This window comes from Cherax quadricarinatus, chromosome 14, assembly GCF_038502225.1.
Source record: "Cherax quadricarinatus isolate ZL_2023a chromosome 14, ASM3850222v1, whole genome shotgun sequence".
NCBI lineage: Eukaryota > Metazoa > Arthropoda > Malacostraca > Decapoda > Parastacidae > Cherax > Cherax quadricarinatus.
In genome coordinates, this window is record NC_091305.1 from 26,526,143 (window position 1) to 26,543,047 (window position 16,905).

Consider the following 16,905-nt stretch of genomic DNA (forward strand, 5'->3'; position numbering starts at 1 on the left):
ATTAGTGGCCCACTAACACACTATTACCGGCCTACTAACACACTATTAGTGGCCCACTAACACACTATTAGCGGCCCACTAACACACTATTAGTGGCCCACTAACACACTATTAGCGGCCCACTAACACACTATTAGAGGCCCACTAAAACACTAGTAGCCCACTAAAACACTATTAGTGGCCCATTAACACACTATTAGTGGCCCACTAAAACACTATTAGCGGCCCACTAACACACTATTAGTGGCCCACTAACACACTATTAGTGGCCCACTAACACACTATTAGAGGCCCACTAACACACTATTAGTGGCTCACTAACACACTATTAGTGGCCCACTAACACACTATTAGAGGCCCACTAAAACACTATTAGTAGCCCACTAAAACACTATTAGTGGCCCACTAACACACTATTAGTGGCCCACTAACACACTATTAGTGGCCCACTAACACACTATTAGTGGCCCACTAACACACTATTAGCGGCCCACTAACACACTATTAGCAGCTCACTAACACACTATTAGTGGCCCACTAACACACTATTAGCGGCCTACTAACACACTATTAGTGGCCCACTAACACACTATTAGCGGCCCACTAACACACTATTAGTGGCCCACTAACACACTATTAGCGGCCCACTAACACACTATTAGAGGCCCACTAAAACACTAGTAGCCCACTAAAACACTATTAGTGGCCCATTAACACACTATTAGTGCCCCACTAAAACACTATTAGCGGCCCACTAACACACTATTAGTGGCCCACTAACACACTATTAGTGGCCCACTCACACACTATTAGAGGCCGACTAACACACTATTAGAAGCCCAATACAACACTACTCGCGGCCCACTAACACACTAGTAGTGGCCCACTAACACACTATTAGTGGCCCACTAACACACTATTAGTGGCCCACTAACACACTATTAGTGGCCCACTAACACACTATTAGTGGCCCACTAACACACTATTAGCGGCCCACTAACACACTATTAGAGGCCCACTAAAACACTAGTAGCCCACTAAAACACTATTAGTGGCCCATTAACACACTATTAGTGGCCCACTAAAACACTATTAGCGGCCCACTAACACACTATTAGTGGCCCACTAACACATTATTAGTGGCCCACTAACACACTATTAGAGGCCCACTAACACACTATTAGTGGCTCACTAACACACTATTAGTGGCCCACTAACACACTATTAGAGGCCCACTAAAACACTATTAGTAGCCCACTAAAACACTATTAGTGGCCCACTAACACACTATTAGTGGCCCACTAACACACTATTAGTGGCCCACTAACACACTATTAGTGGCCCACTAACACACTATTAGTGGCCCACTAACACACTATTAGTGGCCCACTAACACACTATTAGTGGCCCACTAACACACTATTAGTGGCCCGCTAACACACTATTAGAGGCCCACTAAAACACTATTAGTAGCCCACTAAAGCACTATTAGTGGCCCACTAACACACTATTAGCGGCCCACTAAAACACTATTAGCGGCCCACTAACACACTATTAGTGGCCCACTAACACACTATTAGTGGCCCACTAACACATTACTAGTGGCCCACTAACACACTATTAGAGGCCCACTAAAACACTATTAGTAGCCCAATAAAACACTATTAGTGGCCCACTAACACACTATTAGCGGCCCACTAACACACTATTAGCTGCCCACTAAAACACTATTAGCGGCCCACTACCTTCTCACTGAAGTTGGACCAGAGATTTCAAGACGTTGATCAATATTGATCGTCCTAGTTAATCTTCCCAGTTTCTCCCTCAACTAATCTTGTTTTTAAGTGGTTGTAGTCACGGTAGCTCTGCTGACGAGCATCGAGCTCCGGCTCTTGTCCCCCCGGAATGGACCTCCGAGAAAGAGCGTGAACAGTCTAGAGTCTAATTAATCGTTTCATAATTTGCAAACAACAGCTAGTGTGTGAAACCAGTCGGGTTTGATCCGAGGGTGAGGTGAGGGCAGGTATAATTCCTAGGATCAAGAGCCCTTCGTCAGCATCAAGAAACTATTACGCGACACTGAGGAAATTCCTTTGGAATTAATTTATTATTAAGCAATATGTCTTTTCTATGCAAGGCTGAAGGACCACACGGGTTTAGTGCTTTTTGTAGCAACAGTAACAACAACAACAACAATAATAATAATAATAATAATAATAATAATAATAATAATAATAATAATAATAATAATTATAGTAATAATAATAATGACAATTATAGTAATAATAATACAAATAATAATAAAAACAACAACAATAATAATAATAATAATAATAATAATAATAATAATAATAATAATAATAATAATGACAATTATAGTAATAATAATACAAATAATAATAAAAACAACAACAATAATAAAAAATAATAATAATATTATCAGCAGTAATAATAATAATAATAATAATAATAATAATAATAATAATAATAATAATAATAATAATAATAATAATAATAATAATAATAATAATAATAATAATAATAATAATAATAATAATAATAATAATAATAATAATAATAATAATAATAACAACAACAACAACAACAAGAACAACAACAAGAACAACAACAACAACAACAACAACAACAACAACAACAACAACAACAATAATAATAATAATTATAATAATAATAGGATGGACATCATGCCCAGCCCTTTTAGGTTCGGTTAGGTGCCTGAGTCAGAGGTTGTAGCTCACAAGACTGTCATTCCCATTAGCCCCCTTGAGGCGGGGATGGTACACCAGAGAGGTCTAACTTCTCCCTACGAGCCCCGTGAGGGCGGGGAATGTGGCTAGGCCTGGGGACAGTTGGTCCCAACCATGAGGAGGTACTTGTACCTCCTCCCATGGCAGACGTTAGTCTGAGATACTCCCGAGAAAGGGAGCCAAGGCCGGGCCACCACTTGGAAAAGCCCCGGGCCAGGGGAGTACCGGCGAATCAATAATAATAATAATAATAATAATAATAATAATAATAATAATAATAATAATAATAATAATAATAATAATAATAGAAATAATAATAATAGTAATAATAAAACAAAAATAATAATAAAACGATAGAGGGAGGGGGTAAAAGATGCTTTGCTTGTAAGGGGCTTAGACATTCAGCAGGCTGGTGTGAGCGTGATAGGAGTGAATGGAAACGAATTGTTTTTGGGACTTGATGTGGTGTTGGAGTGTGAGCAGGGTAACCGGTTAGCCGGACTTGAGTCCTGGAGGTGGTAAGTACAATGCTTGTACTTTAAAGGAGGTGTTTGAGATACTGGCTGTTTGGAGTGACATCTGAACTGTCGTATCTGCTCATTTCTGCAGAGACAGTGATTATGTGTGAATGATGGTGAAAGTATTTTTTTTTTATTGCGTCACCCTGCCTTGGTGGGGGACGGCCAGCGTGTTAATAATAATAATAATACTATTACTACTACTACTAATATTAATAATGCCAATGATGATCATAATAATAATAATTATAATAATAATGCTACAGGGTATCCTATAGCTCGATTACTAGGGCATACAGCTCACACAATGAAGTCCGTGGTTCGATCCCCGGTACGAGTGGAAACATTAGGACAAATTCCTTAAGACATCTGCCGTCCCTATTCACCTATCAGTAAAATAGGTGCCTGGGTGTTAGTCGACTGGTGTAGGTCGTCCGAAATGCTCTGCATAACAAGGGGCTTTCTGTACAGTAGTATGTCATTGATATCAGCTAGGCCTGTATACCTTGTACATGTAGAAATAAAGATTATTATTATTATGCCGTACGAGAGTGCGAGTGTGGTGTGGCAACAAGTACTTGCCTGGCAGGGAGGTGGGTGCCAGAGAGTGCCAGTGAGTGCCACTACTCAGGTCGGGCTCGCCGTCACTGCTCGCACCATGGACTCTTTCCCTACCTTCGGTGAGTTACAAACCTCGCTTCTCGTGAATGGCTCAGCCGGTAGCGCTCGCAACTGAAAGATCTGGGATTCGATCCCGGCACGATTGGAGTGAAAAGTGCTGGACCTGTTTGCCTGCACGTTTTGCCCCCTGTTCACCTGAGTAGTAAGTAGGTGCCTGGGTGTTAGTAAACTGTTGTGGGTGGCATCTCATCATCTCTAGGTGGAATATTCACTGGTATATTCACTGGTATGCTTGCCGGTACATTCACTCGTATGTTCTCCTTATGACCAAGACCTTCGCGGGACCAGGAAAGACCTACTTATTAAATTAAGGTCAGAAACGCATCAGTAAGCGTGACGTATCGAGCGTGTTTTAAAAAGTTAATTCACATTGAGCGTGTTTTTAATCTATAAACATTATTACAGTAGATCTGAAATGTGTGTGTGTGTGTGTGTGTGTGTGTGTGTGTGTGTGTGTGTGTGTGTGTGTGTGTGTGTGTGTGTGTGTGTGTGTGTGTGTAATACAGACAGAAAATTAATTCTGAGAACTTATAACCCATAGGAGGGATCCTTAGGTCCTCCCCCAGGAAGCGACCCAAAGCATGCCACTGATTCCTAAGAGGTCATTAGGTATCTGTGTACTTTTAGCTAGCAAGAGTAGATAGGAGACTTGTCCTAGGTTCTCTTCATAATAATAATAATAATAATAATAATAATAATAATAATAATAATAATAATAATAATAATAATAATAATAATAATAATAATAATAATAATAATAATAATAACAAAACAGTAACAATAATAATAATTCTCGCATCATATATTTATACGTGACTTAATTAGTCAGTTTTTCAGTGTTTGTTTCTGTAATTAATAACACTTAATAACTTCCAGGTTTTATTTTAGTCATATAAATAACATTGATAACTCACTCATAATATTTTTAGGTTCCTTAAATAATTTTTATTTATGTGTTGTATGTAATTCTTAGTCATTTATGGGTGTATAAATTAGCATTGTTTCTTGAAGAACATACGTTACAAACTTCTGCTGGGACGACGTTTCGCCCCTGTATTGTCGTGACTTGATAAAGCTCTCCACTGAGCGAAACGTCTTGCAAATGCTTGTTATCAAATGTTGTTGTAATTTACCTGGAACCTGGAGTTTACCTGGAAAGAGTTCCGGGGGTCAACGCCCCCGCGGCCCGGTCTGTGACCAGGCCTCAAGGTGGATCAGAGCCTGATCAACCAGACTGTTACTGCTGGCTGCATGCAATCCAATGTACGAGCCACAGCCCGGCTGGTCAGGTACAGACTTTAGGTGCTTGTTCAGTGCCTGCTTGAAGACAGCCAGGGGTCTATTGGTAATCCCTCTTCTGTATGCTGGGAGGCAGTTGAACAGTCTCGAGCCCCTGACACTTATTGTATTATCTCTTAACGTGCTAGTGACACCCCTGCTTTTCATTGGGGGGGATGTTGCATCATCTGCCGAGTCTTTTGCTTTCGTTGTGAGTGATTAATAACTGAGGAATATATATAAATATTATACACAACATAAAGAGGAAGACTTAATAAGATACACACACGCTACGTGACGCACGCTACCTGGCGCACGCTAAATGACGCACGCTACCTGACGCACGCTACCTGACGCACGCTACCTGACGCACGCTACGTGACGCACGCTACCTGACGCACGCTACGTGACGCACGCTACCTGACGCACGCTACGTGACGCACGCTACGTGACGCACGCTACCTGACGCACGCTACCTGACGCACGCTACCTGACGCACGCTACCTGACGCACGCTACCTGACGCACGCTACGTGACGCACGCTACCTGGCGCACGCTACCTGACGCACGCTACCTGACGCACGCTAAATGACGCACGCATCCTGACGCACGCTACCTGACACACGCTACCTGACGCACTCTACCTGACGCACTCTACCTGACGCACGCTACCTGACGCACGCTACCTAACGCACGCTAAATGACGCACGCTAAATGACGCACTCTACCTGACGCACTCTACCTGACGCACGCTACCTGACGCACGCTACCTGACGCACGCTACCTGGCGCACGCTACCTGACGCACCCTACCTGACGCACTCTACCTGACGCACGCTACCTGACGTACCCTACCTGACGCACTCTACCTGACGCACGCTACCTGACGCACTCTACCTGACGCACGCTACTGAGGCACTCCACCTGACGCACGCTCCCTGACGCACGCTACCTGACGCACTCTACCTGACGCACGCTACCTGACGCACTCTACCAGACGCACTCTACCTGACACACTCTCCCTGACGCACGCTATCTGACGCACGCTACCTGACGCACGCTACCTGACGCACGCTACCTGACGCACTCTACCTGACGCACGCTACCTGACGCACGCTACCTGACGCACTCTACCTGAGCCACGCTACCTGACGCACGCTACCTGACACACGCTACCTGACGCACGCTACCTGACGCACGCTACCTGACGCACGCTACCTGACGCACTCTACCTGACGCACGCTACCTGACGCACGCTACCTGACGCAGTCTACCTGAAGCACGCTACCAGACGCACTCTACCTGACGCACGCTACCTGACGCACGCTACCTGACGCACGCTACCTGACGCACTCTACCTGAAGCACGCTACCTGACGCACTCTACCTGACGCACGCTACCTGACGCACGCTACCTGATGCACTCTATCTGACGCACGCTACCTGACTCATTCTACCTGATGCACGCTTCCTGACGCACTCTACCTGACGCACTCTACCTGAAGCACGCTACCTGACGCACGCTACCTGACGCACTCTACCTGAAGCACGCTACCTGACGCACGCTACCTGACGCACGCTACCTGACGCACTCTACCTGACGCACTCTACCTGACGCACTCTACCTGACGCACGCTACCTGAAGCACTCTACCTGACGCACTCTACCTGACGCACTCTATCTGACGCACGCTTCCTGACGCACGCTACCTGACGCACGCTACCTGACGCACGCTACCTGACGCACGCTACCTGACGCACTCTACCTGACGCACTCTACCTGACGCACGCTACCTGAGGCACTCTATCTGAAGCACGCTACCTGACGCACTCTACCTGACGCACGCTACCTGACGCACGCTACCTGACGCACTCTATCTGACGCACGCTACCTGACTCACTCTACCTGACGCACGCTACCTGACGCACTCTACCTGACGCACGCTACCTGAGGCACGCTTCCTGACGCACGCTACCTGACGCACGCTACCTGACGCACTCTACCTGACGCACGCTACCTGACGCACTCTACCTGACGCACTCTACCTGACGCACGCTACCTAACGCATTCTATCTGAAGCACGCTACCTGACGCACTCTACCTGACGCACGCTACCTGACGCACGCTACCTGACGCACGCTACCTGACGCACGCTACCTGACGCACTCTATCTGAAGCACGCTACCTGACGCACTCTACCTGACGCACGCTACCTGACGCACGCTACCTGACGCACGCTACCTGACGCACGCTACCTGACGCACGCTACCTGACGCACTCTACCTGAAACACGCTACCTGACGCACTCTACCTGACGCACTCTATCTGACGCACGCTACCTGACGCACTCTATCTGAAGCACGCTACCTGACGCACTCTACCTGACGCACGCTACTTGACCCACGCTACCTGACGCACGCTACCTGACGCACGCTACCTGACGCACTCTACCTGAAACACGCTACCTGACGCACTCTACCTGACGCACTCTATCTGACGCACGCTACCTGACGCACTCTACCTGACGCACGCTACCTGACGCACTCTACCTGACGCACTCTACCTGACGCACGCTACCTGACGCACGCTACCTGACGCACTCTACCTGAAGCACGCTACCTGACGCACGCTACCTGACGCACGCTACCTAACGCACTCTATCTGACGCACGCTACCTGACGCACTCTACCTGACGCACTCTACCTGACGCACTCTACCTGACGCACGCTACCTGACGCACTCTATCTGACGCACGCTACCTGACGCACTCTACCTGACGCACGCTACCTGACGCAGTCTACCTGACGCACGCTACCTGACGCACTCTACCTGACGCACTCTACCTGACGCACGCTATCTGACGCACGCTTCCTGACGCACGCTACCTGACGCACGCTACCTGACGCACTCTACCTGACGCACGCTACCTGACGCACTCTACCTGACGCACTCTACCTGACGCACGCTACCTAACGCATTCTATCTGAAGCACGCTACCTGACGCACTCTACCTGACGCACGCTACCTGACGCACGCTACCTGACGCACTCTATCTGACGCACGCTACCTGACGCACTCTACCTGACGCACGCTACCTGACGCACTCTACCTGACGCACGCTACCTGACGCACGCTTCCTGACGCACGCTACCTGACGCACGCTACCTGACGCACTCTACCTGACGCACGCTACCTGACGCACTCTACCTGATGCACTCTACCTGACGCACGCTACCTGACGCATTCTATCTGAAGCACGCTACCTGACGCACTCTACCTGACGCACGCTACCTGACGCACGCTACCTGACGCACGCTACCTGACGCACCCTACCTGACGCACTCTACCTGAAACACGCTACCTGACGCACTCTATCTGACGCACGCTACCTGACGCACTCTACCTGACGCACGCTACCTGACGCACGCTACCTGACGCACGCTACCTGACGCACTCTACCTGAAACACGCTACCTGACGCACTCTACCTGACGCACTCTACCTGACGCACGCTACCTGACGCACTCTATCTGAAGCACGCTACCTGACGCACTCTACCTGACGCACGCTACCTGACGCACGCTACCTGACGCACGCTACCTGACGCACGCTACCTGACGCACTCTACCTGACTCACTCTACCTGACGCACTCTACCTGACGCACTCTACCTGACGCACGCTACCTGACGCACTCTACCTGACGCACGCTACCTGACGCACTCTACCTGACGCACTCTACCTGACGCACGCTACCTGACGCACGCTACCTGACGCACTCTACCTGAAGCACGCTACCTGACGCACGCTACCTGACGCACGCTACCTAACGCACTCTATCTGACGCACGCTACCTGACGCACTCTACCTGACGCACGCTACCTGACGCACTCTACCTGACGCACGCTACCTGACGCACGCTACCTAACGCACTCTACCTGAAGCACGCTACCTGACGCACGCTACCTGACGCACGCTACCTGACGCACTCTACCTTCAGTCATGCGGTCGTCAGTAAAATAGATTCAGTCATGCGGTCGTCAATAAAATAGATTCAGTCATGCGGTCGTCAATAAAATAGATTCAGTCATGCGGTCGTCAATAAAATAGATTCAGTCATGCGGTCGTCAATAAAATAGATTCAGTCATGCGGTCGTCAATAAAATAGATTCAGTCATGCGGTCGTCAATAAAATAAATTCAGTCATGCGGTCGTCAGTAAAATAGATTCAGTCATGCGGTCGTCAGTAAAATAGATTCAGTCATGCGGTCGTCAATAAAATAGATTCAGTCATGCGGTCGTCAATAAAATAGATTCAGTCATGCGGTCGTCAATAAAATAAATTCAGTCATGCGGTCGTCAATAAAATAAATTCAGTCATGCGGTCGTAAGTAAAATAGATTCAGTCATGCGGTCGTCAATAAAATAGATTCAGTCATGCGGTCGTCAATAAAATAGATTCAGTCATGCGGTCGTCAATAAAATAGATTCAGTCATGCGGTCGTCAATAAAATAGATTCAGTCATGCGGTCGTCAATAAAATAAATTCAGTCATGCGGTCGTCAGTAAAATAGATTCAGTCATGCGTCCGTTAGTAAAATAGATTCAGTTATGCGTCCGTTAGTAAAATAGATTCAATCATGCAGTCGTCAATAAAATAGATTCAGTCATGCGGTCGTCAGTAAAGAAACAGATGCAGTTATGCAGTCGTCAGCCAATAGCAGATGCAGTCATGCGCAGGTCAGTAAAGTAGCAGATACAGCCATGCAGTCGTCAGTAAAATAGATGCAGTCATGCGGTCGTCAGTAATGTCGCAGATGCAGTCATGCGGTCGTCAGTAAAGTCGCAGATGCAGCCATGCGGTCGTCAGTAAATTCGCAGATGCAGTAATGCGGTCGTCAGTAAAGTCGCAGATGCAGTCATGCGGTCGTCAGTAAAGTCGCACATGCAGTCATGCGGTCGTCAGTAAAATCGCAGATGCAGTCATACGGTCGTCAGTAAAGTCGCACATGCAGTCATGCGGTCGTCCGTAAAGCAACAGAAGTAGTCAAGCAGTCGTCAGTAGGTATGTTAGAAGATCTGCAGAAAAAATGGCAGGAACACAAATATGCCCACCAAGTAGAGATGCGCAAGATGACATAGAGATGTATCTCCTAGCGCGTACATAAGCTTAAAATATAGTTTAATCCCCAATTTAAGGATTAAACTATTCTTGACTGGTGGTGCCCAGGTGACATGCAGCCCTTAATGACCCTCGTGTAGTCAATAGGCTTTCAGGCTAATAAACCGACCATTAACCGGCTGGGAGGGATGGGCAAGGGAGAAATTAAAAGACTTGCAATACTAAGTCATATCAAGTTAAGTCGGTTCTCATCAGACACAAGTAATATATATATATATATATATATATATATATATATATATATATATATATATATATATATATATATATATATATATATATATATATATATATATATATATATATATATATATATATATATATATATATATATATATATATATATATATATATATATATATATATATATATATATATATTACTTGTGTCTGATGAGAACCGACTTAACTTGTCTTCTGTGGCGATAAGTCTTGAGTTTCTGTTGTTTATCAAGTGGTTGTGTGAATTACGGTGTTGTACACAAGCATTCCTTGTGTCGTCAGACCTGCTTGCGTATTGGTGTTCCAAAATACGTGTTTGGAGGTCCCTTGATGTTTCGCCCACGTATAATTTGTTGCAGTCATTACAAGGGATTATGTATACCCCTGCAGAGGGTGGAAGCTTGTCCTGTCTATCACTGGTAATGTCCTTGATGGTCGTGGTTGTGGAGGTAGATACTTGGAATGAGGTATTGGAAAAAAATGTTGGAAACGTGTTTGGCAATGGAGCTGGTGGGGAGGACTATGTATCTCTTCTCGGCAGTGTCTTCTCTGGGTGTGTTGAAGATGTTTAATGCCCGTCGTCTGCAGTCTCTGATGAAGTGACGAGGATAGTGGAGTTTAGAAAATACTTGTTCAATTATAGTGCATTCTTCCTCAAGAAACTCATTGCTGCAGATTCTGAGTGCACGCAGGAAGAAGCCTATAATTACACCACGTTTAGTTTTGGTGTCGTGGTGAGAGTAGAAGTGGAGAAGATCGTTTTGGTTGGTGGGTTTTCGATAGACTTTAAAACGAAGTTCGTGGTCAGCTTTGCAGAGAAGAACATCAAGGAAAGGAAGAGTGTTGTCGACTTCTTCTTCAAGTGTGAACTGGATTGAAGGCTCGATCTGGTTGAGCTTGTATTGGAGAGCTTGGACCAAGGTCGAGCCTTGTTTGTGACTTGAAAAAGCCCACTGTGTGGGCGAAACGTTGTCAGTAAAGGAGCACATTATACTGCATATGTGTTTATATTTCCATGGACTCCAAGGTATTGGTCCAGTGTGGGTAGATTGGTAAAGCACTGCGTACCTTGTTCCAAGGTTCGTAGGTTCGAGTCTCCTTCAGCCAGAGATCAGTGTTTGTGTATATTTCGCCTGCTCTTGCGAATTCCTTATATATATATATATATATATATATATATATATATATATATATATATATATATATATATATATATATATAATCTTTCTGAGAACAAGTGACGTCAAGAGATGCACTTTAGAAAAGCCTTTTGTTTTTCTCTTATAACATTGTTCTCTGAATGGCTGGATTTATTTGCTTTGCTGTATTACACGATGTTTCGCTCAGTCAAGTCCGTAAGCTTGATAAAGCTCTAGGGCGAAACGTCGTCTTGTATCACGGTTCGTTGTGCAGTACCTCTGTTCATTAATTCTCGTGTTTTGGAAGAACTATTTCGCCAGCGAATTCAGTGACTTCGCAGACAATTTCGATTAAGTTCAGAGGAAATGCGACTTGCTGAGATGCAGAGCAAAGAGAGAGAGAGAGAGAGAGAGAGAGAGAGAGAGAGAGAGAGAGAGAGAGAGAGAGAGAGAGAGAGTATGGAACACATTCGTACAGCATAATGATGTCAACGAGATAAAGTCAGTTGATCAAATGAAAATGCTGGCCCACAGATGGCTCCAACTTCATCCTGTTTCCTACTTGTATGTCTCATAACAATAAAAATGCTTTCAAATGAGCTGATGTAGGTAACAGCTCTTAGCTTGCCAATAAAGTTAGGAATCCTTAACCTGTAAATAGCTGTCAATAAAGCTAGGGATCCTTAACCTGTCAAACCCTGTGTAAAAAAAAAAAAAAAAAAAAAAAAAAAAAAAAAAAAAAAAAAAAAAAAAAAAAAAAAAAAAAAAAAAAAAAAAAAACACAGAGAGAGAGAGAGAGAGAGAGAGAGAGAGAGAGAGGGGTGGGGGGGGTGGAGAACGTAGGTATACTTTCAAGAACCAGCAACACGAACGGTAGTTGTGTGACACAGCGGCTCAAACTCCAGGGCCTCCAAGAGAAATTTTACAAGGCGGAACAAGACTGCTTTGGTGTCCCTGAGGGCCCCTGGGGGCAGGCTGAGGGCCCATGGGGGCAGGCTGAGGGCCCCTGGGGGCAGGCTGAGGGCCCCTGGGGGAAGGCTGAGGGCCCATGGGGGCAGGCTGAGGGCCCCTGGGGGCAGGCTGAGGGCCCATGGGGGCAGACTTTTACTTAATTATTTTTCTAAATAAGCTAAAAATAGTTGAAATTACCAAAAAAAAAATATCAAATGCAAAAAAAAAAAATCTATGGTTATGGGGCCCCTTCAGAGATTCACAGCCGGGCCCCCGAACCAATGTACCGTCTGAACACCCCCTTCCCCTTCCCCCTCCCATAAACCCTGCCTGACTGTCTCATCTATGAACTCATCAATGTTTTTGAGAGCTTTACGAATTTGTAGTCCTGAGTTCATAGATGAGGAAATATCCAAAATTTATGAAATAGGTAATGATTTAAAATACCCAAGAAATGTAATTGATAAATCTTTTAAAGTTGCTAGAAATACTTTTTACAATCCAAAAAGGGACAACCAGCCTTATTCAACTAAAAATATGTTGGTTCTCCCTTACCATGAAAACTTGGTTGATATGCCTTCTCTTCTTAAGACTTTTAATATTAAAGTTGTATTCAAAAATCTTGATACAGTAAAAAAAACTTTTGATAAAGAATTCCCCCCAAAATGCTGATGGATGTGTCTATAAGATTCCTTGTAAAATTTGCGATAAAGTTTATTACGGTCAAACTGGTAAAAATCTCGAACTAAGATTAAAACAACATAAATATAGCATTAGAACTGGACAAGATTCCACTGCTCTATTTATTCATGTAAGAGATTTTAACCATCCAATTGATTTTCAAAAAGTTGAGAAAGTAGTATCAAGCAAGTCCATGGTCGACAGGAATATAATTGAATCTTGTTTCATAAAAAGCAGTTTTGACAATAATATGAATATTTCCTTTGGTTTATATAAATTAGATCCATTTATAATTAATAGAATTTGGGAAGAATTTAATAATACACTGGACAAATAATAATTTTTAAATTTTCTTGGGTAGAATAGTTTGTGGGTGAGTTGTGCGAAGGACCTATCCAAGTTGGGTCGGCGCGCGTCAGGTGTTTAACCGTTGTGGGATCTGATAGTGAGGTGCTGGCCAGACCCCTTATATAGCTTCCTTGGATGCTTTACTTTCATAGTTCCTTGATAATGTGAGTAGTCACGAAAGCGCTTGGGATTTCTCTATTCTTTCAGAGTGGTTGTTTTGCATATATATATATATATATATATATATATATATATATATATATATATATATATATATATATATATATATATATATATATATATATATATATATATATATATATATATATATATATATATAATCTTTCTGAGAACAAGTGACGTCAAGAGATGCACTTTAGAAAAGCCTTTTGTTTTTCTCTTATAACATTGTTCTCTGAATGGCTGGATTTATTTGCTTTGCTGTATTACACGATGTTTCGCTCAGTCAAGTCCGTAAGCTTGATAAAGCTCTAGGGCGAAACGTCGTCTTGTATCACGGTTCGTTGTGCAGTACCTCTGTTCATTAATTCTCGTGTTTTGGAAGAACTATTTCGCCAGCGAATTCAGTGACTTCGCAGACAATTTCGATTAAGTTCAGAGGAAATGCGACTTGCTGAGATGCAGAGCAAAGAGAGAGAGAGAGAGAGGTGGGTGGGGGGGGTGGAGAACGTAGGTATACTTTCAAGAACCAGCAACACGAACACTAGTTGTGTGACACAGCGGCTCAAACTCCAGGGCCTCCAAGAGAAATTTTACAAGGCGGAACAAGACTGCTTTGGGGTCCCTGAGGGCAGGCTGAGGGCCCCTGGGGGCAGGCTGAGGGCCCCTGGGGGCAGGCTGAGGGCCCCTGGGGGAAGGCTGAGGGCCCATGGGGGCCGGCTGAGGGCCCATGGGGGGCAGGCTGAGGGCCCCTGGGGGCATGCTGAGGATTCCCAGTTTAAGTGACTTTTACATAATTATTTTTCTAAATAAGCTAAAAATAGTTGAAATTACCAAAAAAAAAAATATCAAATGCAAAAAAAAAAAAAAGTCTATGGTTATGGGGCCCCTTCAGAGATTCACAGCCGGGCCCCCGAACCAATGTACCGTCTGAACACCCCCTACCCCTTCCCCCTCCCATAAACCCTGCCTGACTGTCTCACGCTACGCTACAGCACAGTGAGCAGAAAACCTAGTCTAGAAACCAGATAAATCCAGGAGATTTCTGGATATGCAGCCATTTAAGAGATCAATTGTATTACAGCAAAAGAAATGTGTTTTCTAAATTATACCTCAGGTATTCTGAGGTGTTGGGGGGAGGAGGGATATGTAAATAGTCGCATTTGAGAACTGGGTCTTTTAGTGATATGACCCTTATTGTAATATATACCTGCGTGTCTCTGTAGTTCTCGTCCCTTGTTCGGCGGGGTACATGCCCGCTCGTGCTTTTTTTTTATTCCAGCAGCGGTTAAGTCAGCGGTCGCTGTTGCAGTGGCCCGCTATATAAGGTCATCAACTCCTTGGTAGCGGCGAAGAATAAATAGGCACAATACCGTGACCGGAACAATACATAAATAACCCGCAGGTAGGAGATTGAAACTTATGACGACGTTTCGGTTCGGCTAGGACCATTAACTAGTCAATGGTGCAAGCTGGACCGAAACGTGGTAGCAAGTTTCATTCTCCCACGTGCGGGCTGTTTGTATACTAGTGGTGATGTTTTATTCTTCAGGAAACAGCGCCTCCTGTCCCGGGTCTCGTCAGGTGACGACCCGTTCAGTGCCGACCCTGACCTGTCAATACTACATTATCATCCCCACTTATAAAGCAAATAATGAGCACACAGTAATGACCTAGAATACACTACCTGGGAGTGTCCTCCTGCACACCGTGTTACTACACTACCTGGGAGTGTCCTCCTGCACACCGTGTTACTACACTACCTGGGAGTGTCCTCCTTCACACCGTGTTACTACACTACCTGGGAGTGTCCTCCTTCACACCGTGTTACTACACTACCTGGGAGTGTCCTCCTGCACACCGTGTTACTACACTACCTGGGAGCGTCCTCCTGCACACCGTGTTACTACACTACCTGGGAGCGTCCTCCTGCACACCGTGTTACTACACTACCTGGGAGTGTCCTCCTGCACACCGTGTTACTACACTACCTGGGAGTGTCCTCCTGCACACCGTGTTACTACACTACCTGGGAGTGTCCTCCTGCACACCGTGTTACTACACTACCTGGGAGTGTCCTCCTGCACACCGTGTTACTACACTACCTGGGAGTGTCCTCCTGCACACCGTGTTACTACACTACCTGGGAGTGTCCTCCTGCACACCGTGTTACTACACTACCTGGGAGTGTCCTCCTGCACACCGTGTTACTACACTACCTGGGAGTGTCCTCCTGCACACCGTGTTACTACACTACCTGGGAGCGTCCTCCTGCACACCGTGTTACTACACTACCTGGGAGCGTCCTCCTGCACACCGTGTTACTACACTACCTGGGAGCGTCCTCCTGCACACCGTGTTACTACACTACCTGGGAGTGTCCTCCTGCACACCGTGTTACTACACTTCCTGGGAGTGTCCTCCTGCACACCGTGTTACTACACTACCTGGGAGTGTCCTCCTGCACACCATGTTATTACACTACCTGGGAGCGTCCTCCTGCACACCGTGTTACTACACTACCTGGGAGTGTCCTCCTGCACACCGTGTTACTACACTACCTGGGAGCGTCCTCCTGCACACCGTGTTACTACACTACCTGGGAGTGTCCTCCTGCACACCGTGTTACTACACTACCTGGGAGTGTCCTCCTGCACACCGTGTTACTACACTACCTGGGAGCGTCCTCCTGCACACCGTGTTACTACACTACCTGGGAGTGTCCTCCTGCACACCGTGTTACTACACTTCCTGGGAGTGTCCTCCTGCACACCGTGTTACTACACTACCTGGGAGTGTCCTCCTGCACACCGTGTTATTACACTACCTGGGAGTGTCCTCCTTCACACCGTGTTACTACACTACCTGGGAGTGTCCTCCTGCACACCGTGTTACTACACTACCTGGGAGCGTCCTCCTGCACACCGTGTTACTACACTACCTGGGAGTGTCCTCCTGCACAC

At 45.6% G+C, this 16,905-nt stretch overlaps 1 protein-coding gene across 1 annotated transcript in view; it reads left to right on the forward strand.

Annotated features, from left to right (window-relative positions):
* Positions 1 to 3,899: 3,899 nt before the first annotated feature.
* Positions 3,900 to 16,905, forward strand: part of LOC128698578 (plasma membrane calcium-transporting ATPase 4) — a 131,598-nt gene continuing 118,592 nt past the window's right edge. Inside the window, exon 1 of the mRNA XM_070085026.1 lies at positions 3,900 to 3,966. The gene's annotated coding sequence lies outside the window, so the exon portion shown is untranslated. The remainder of the gene's footprint in view (positions 3,967 to 16,905) is intronic.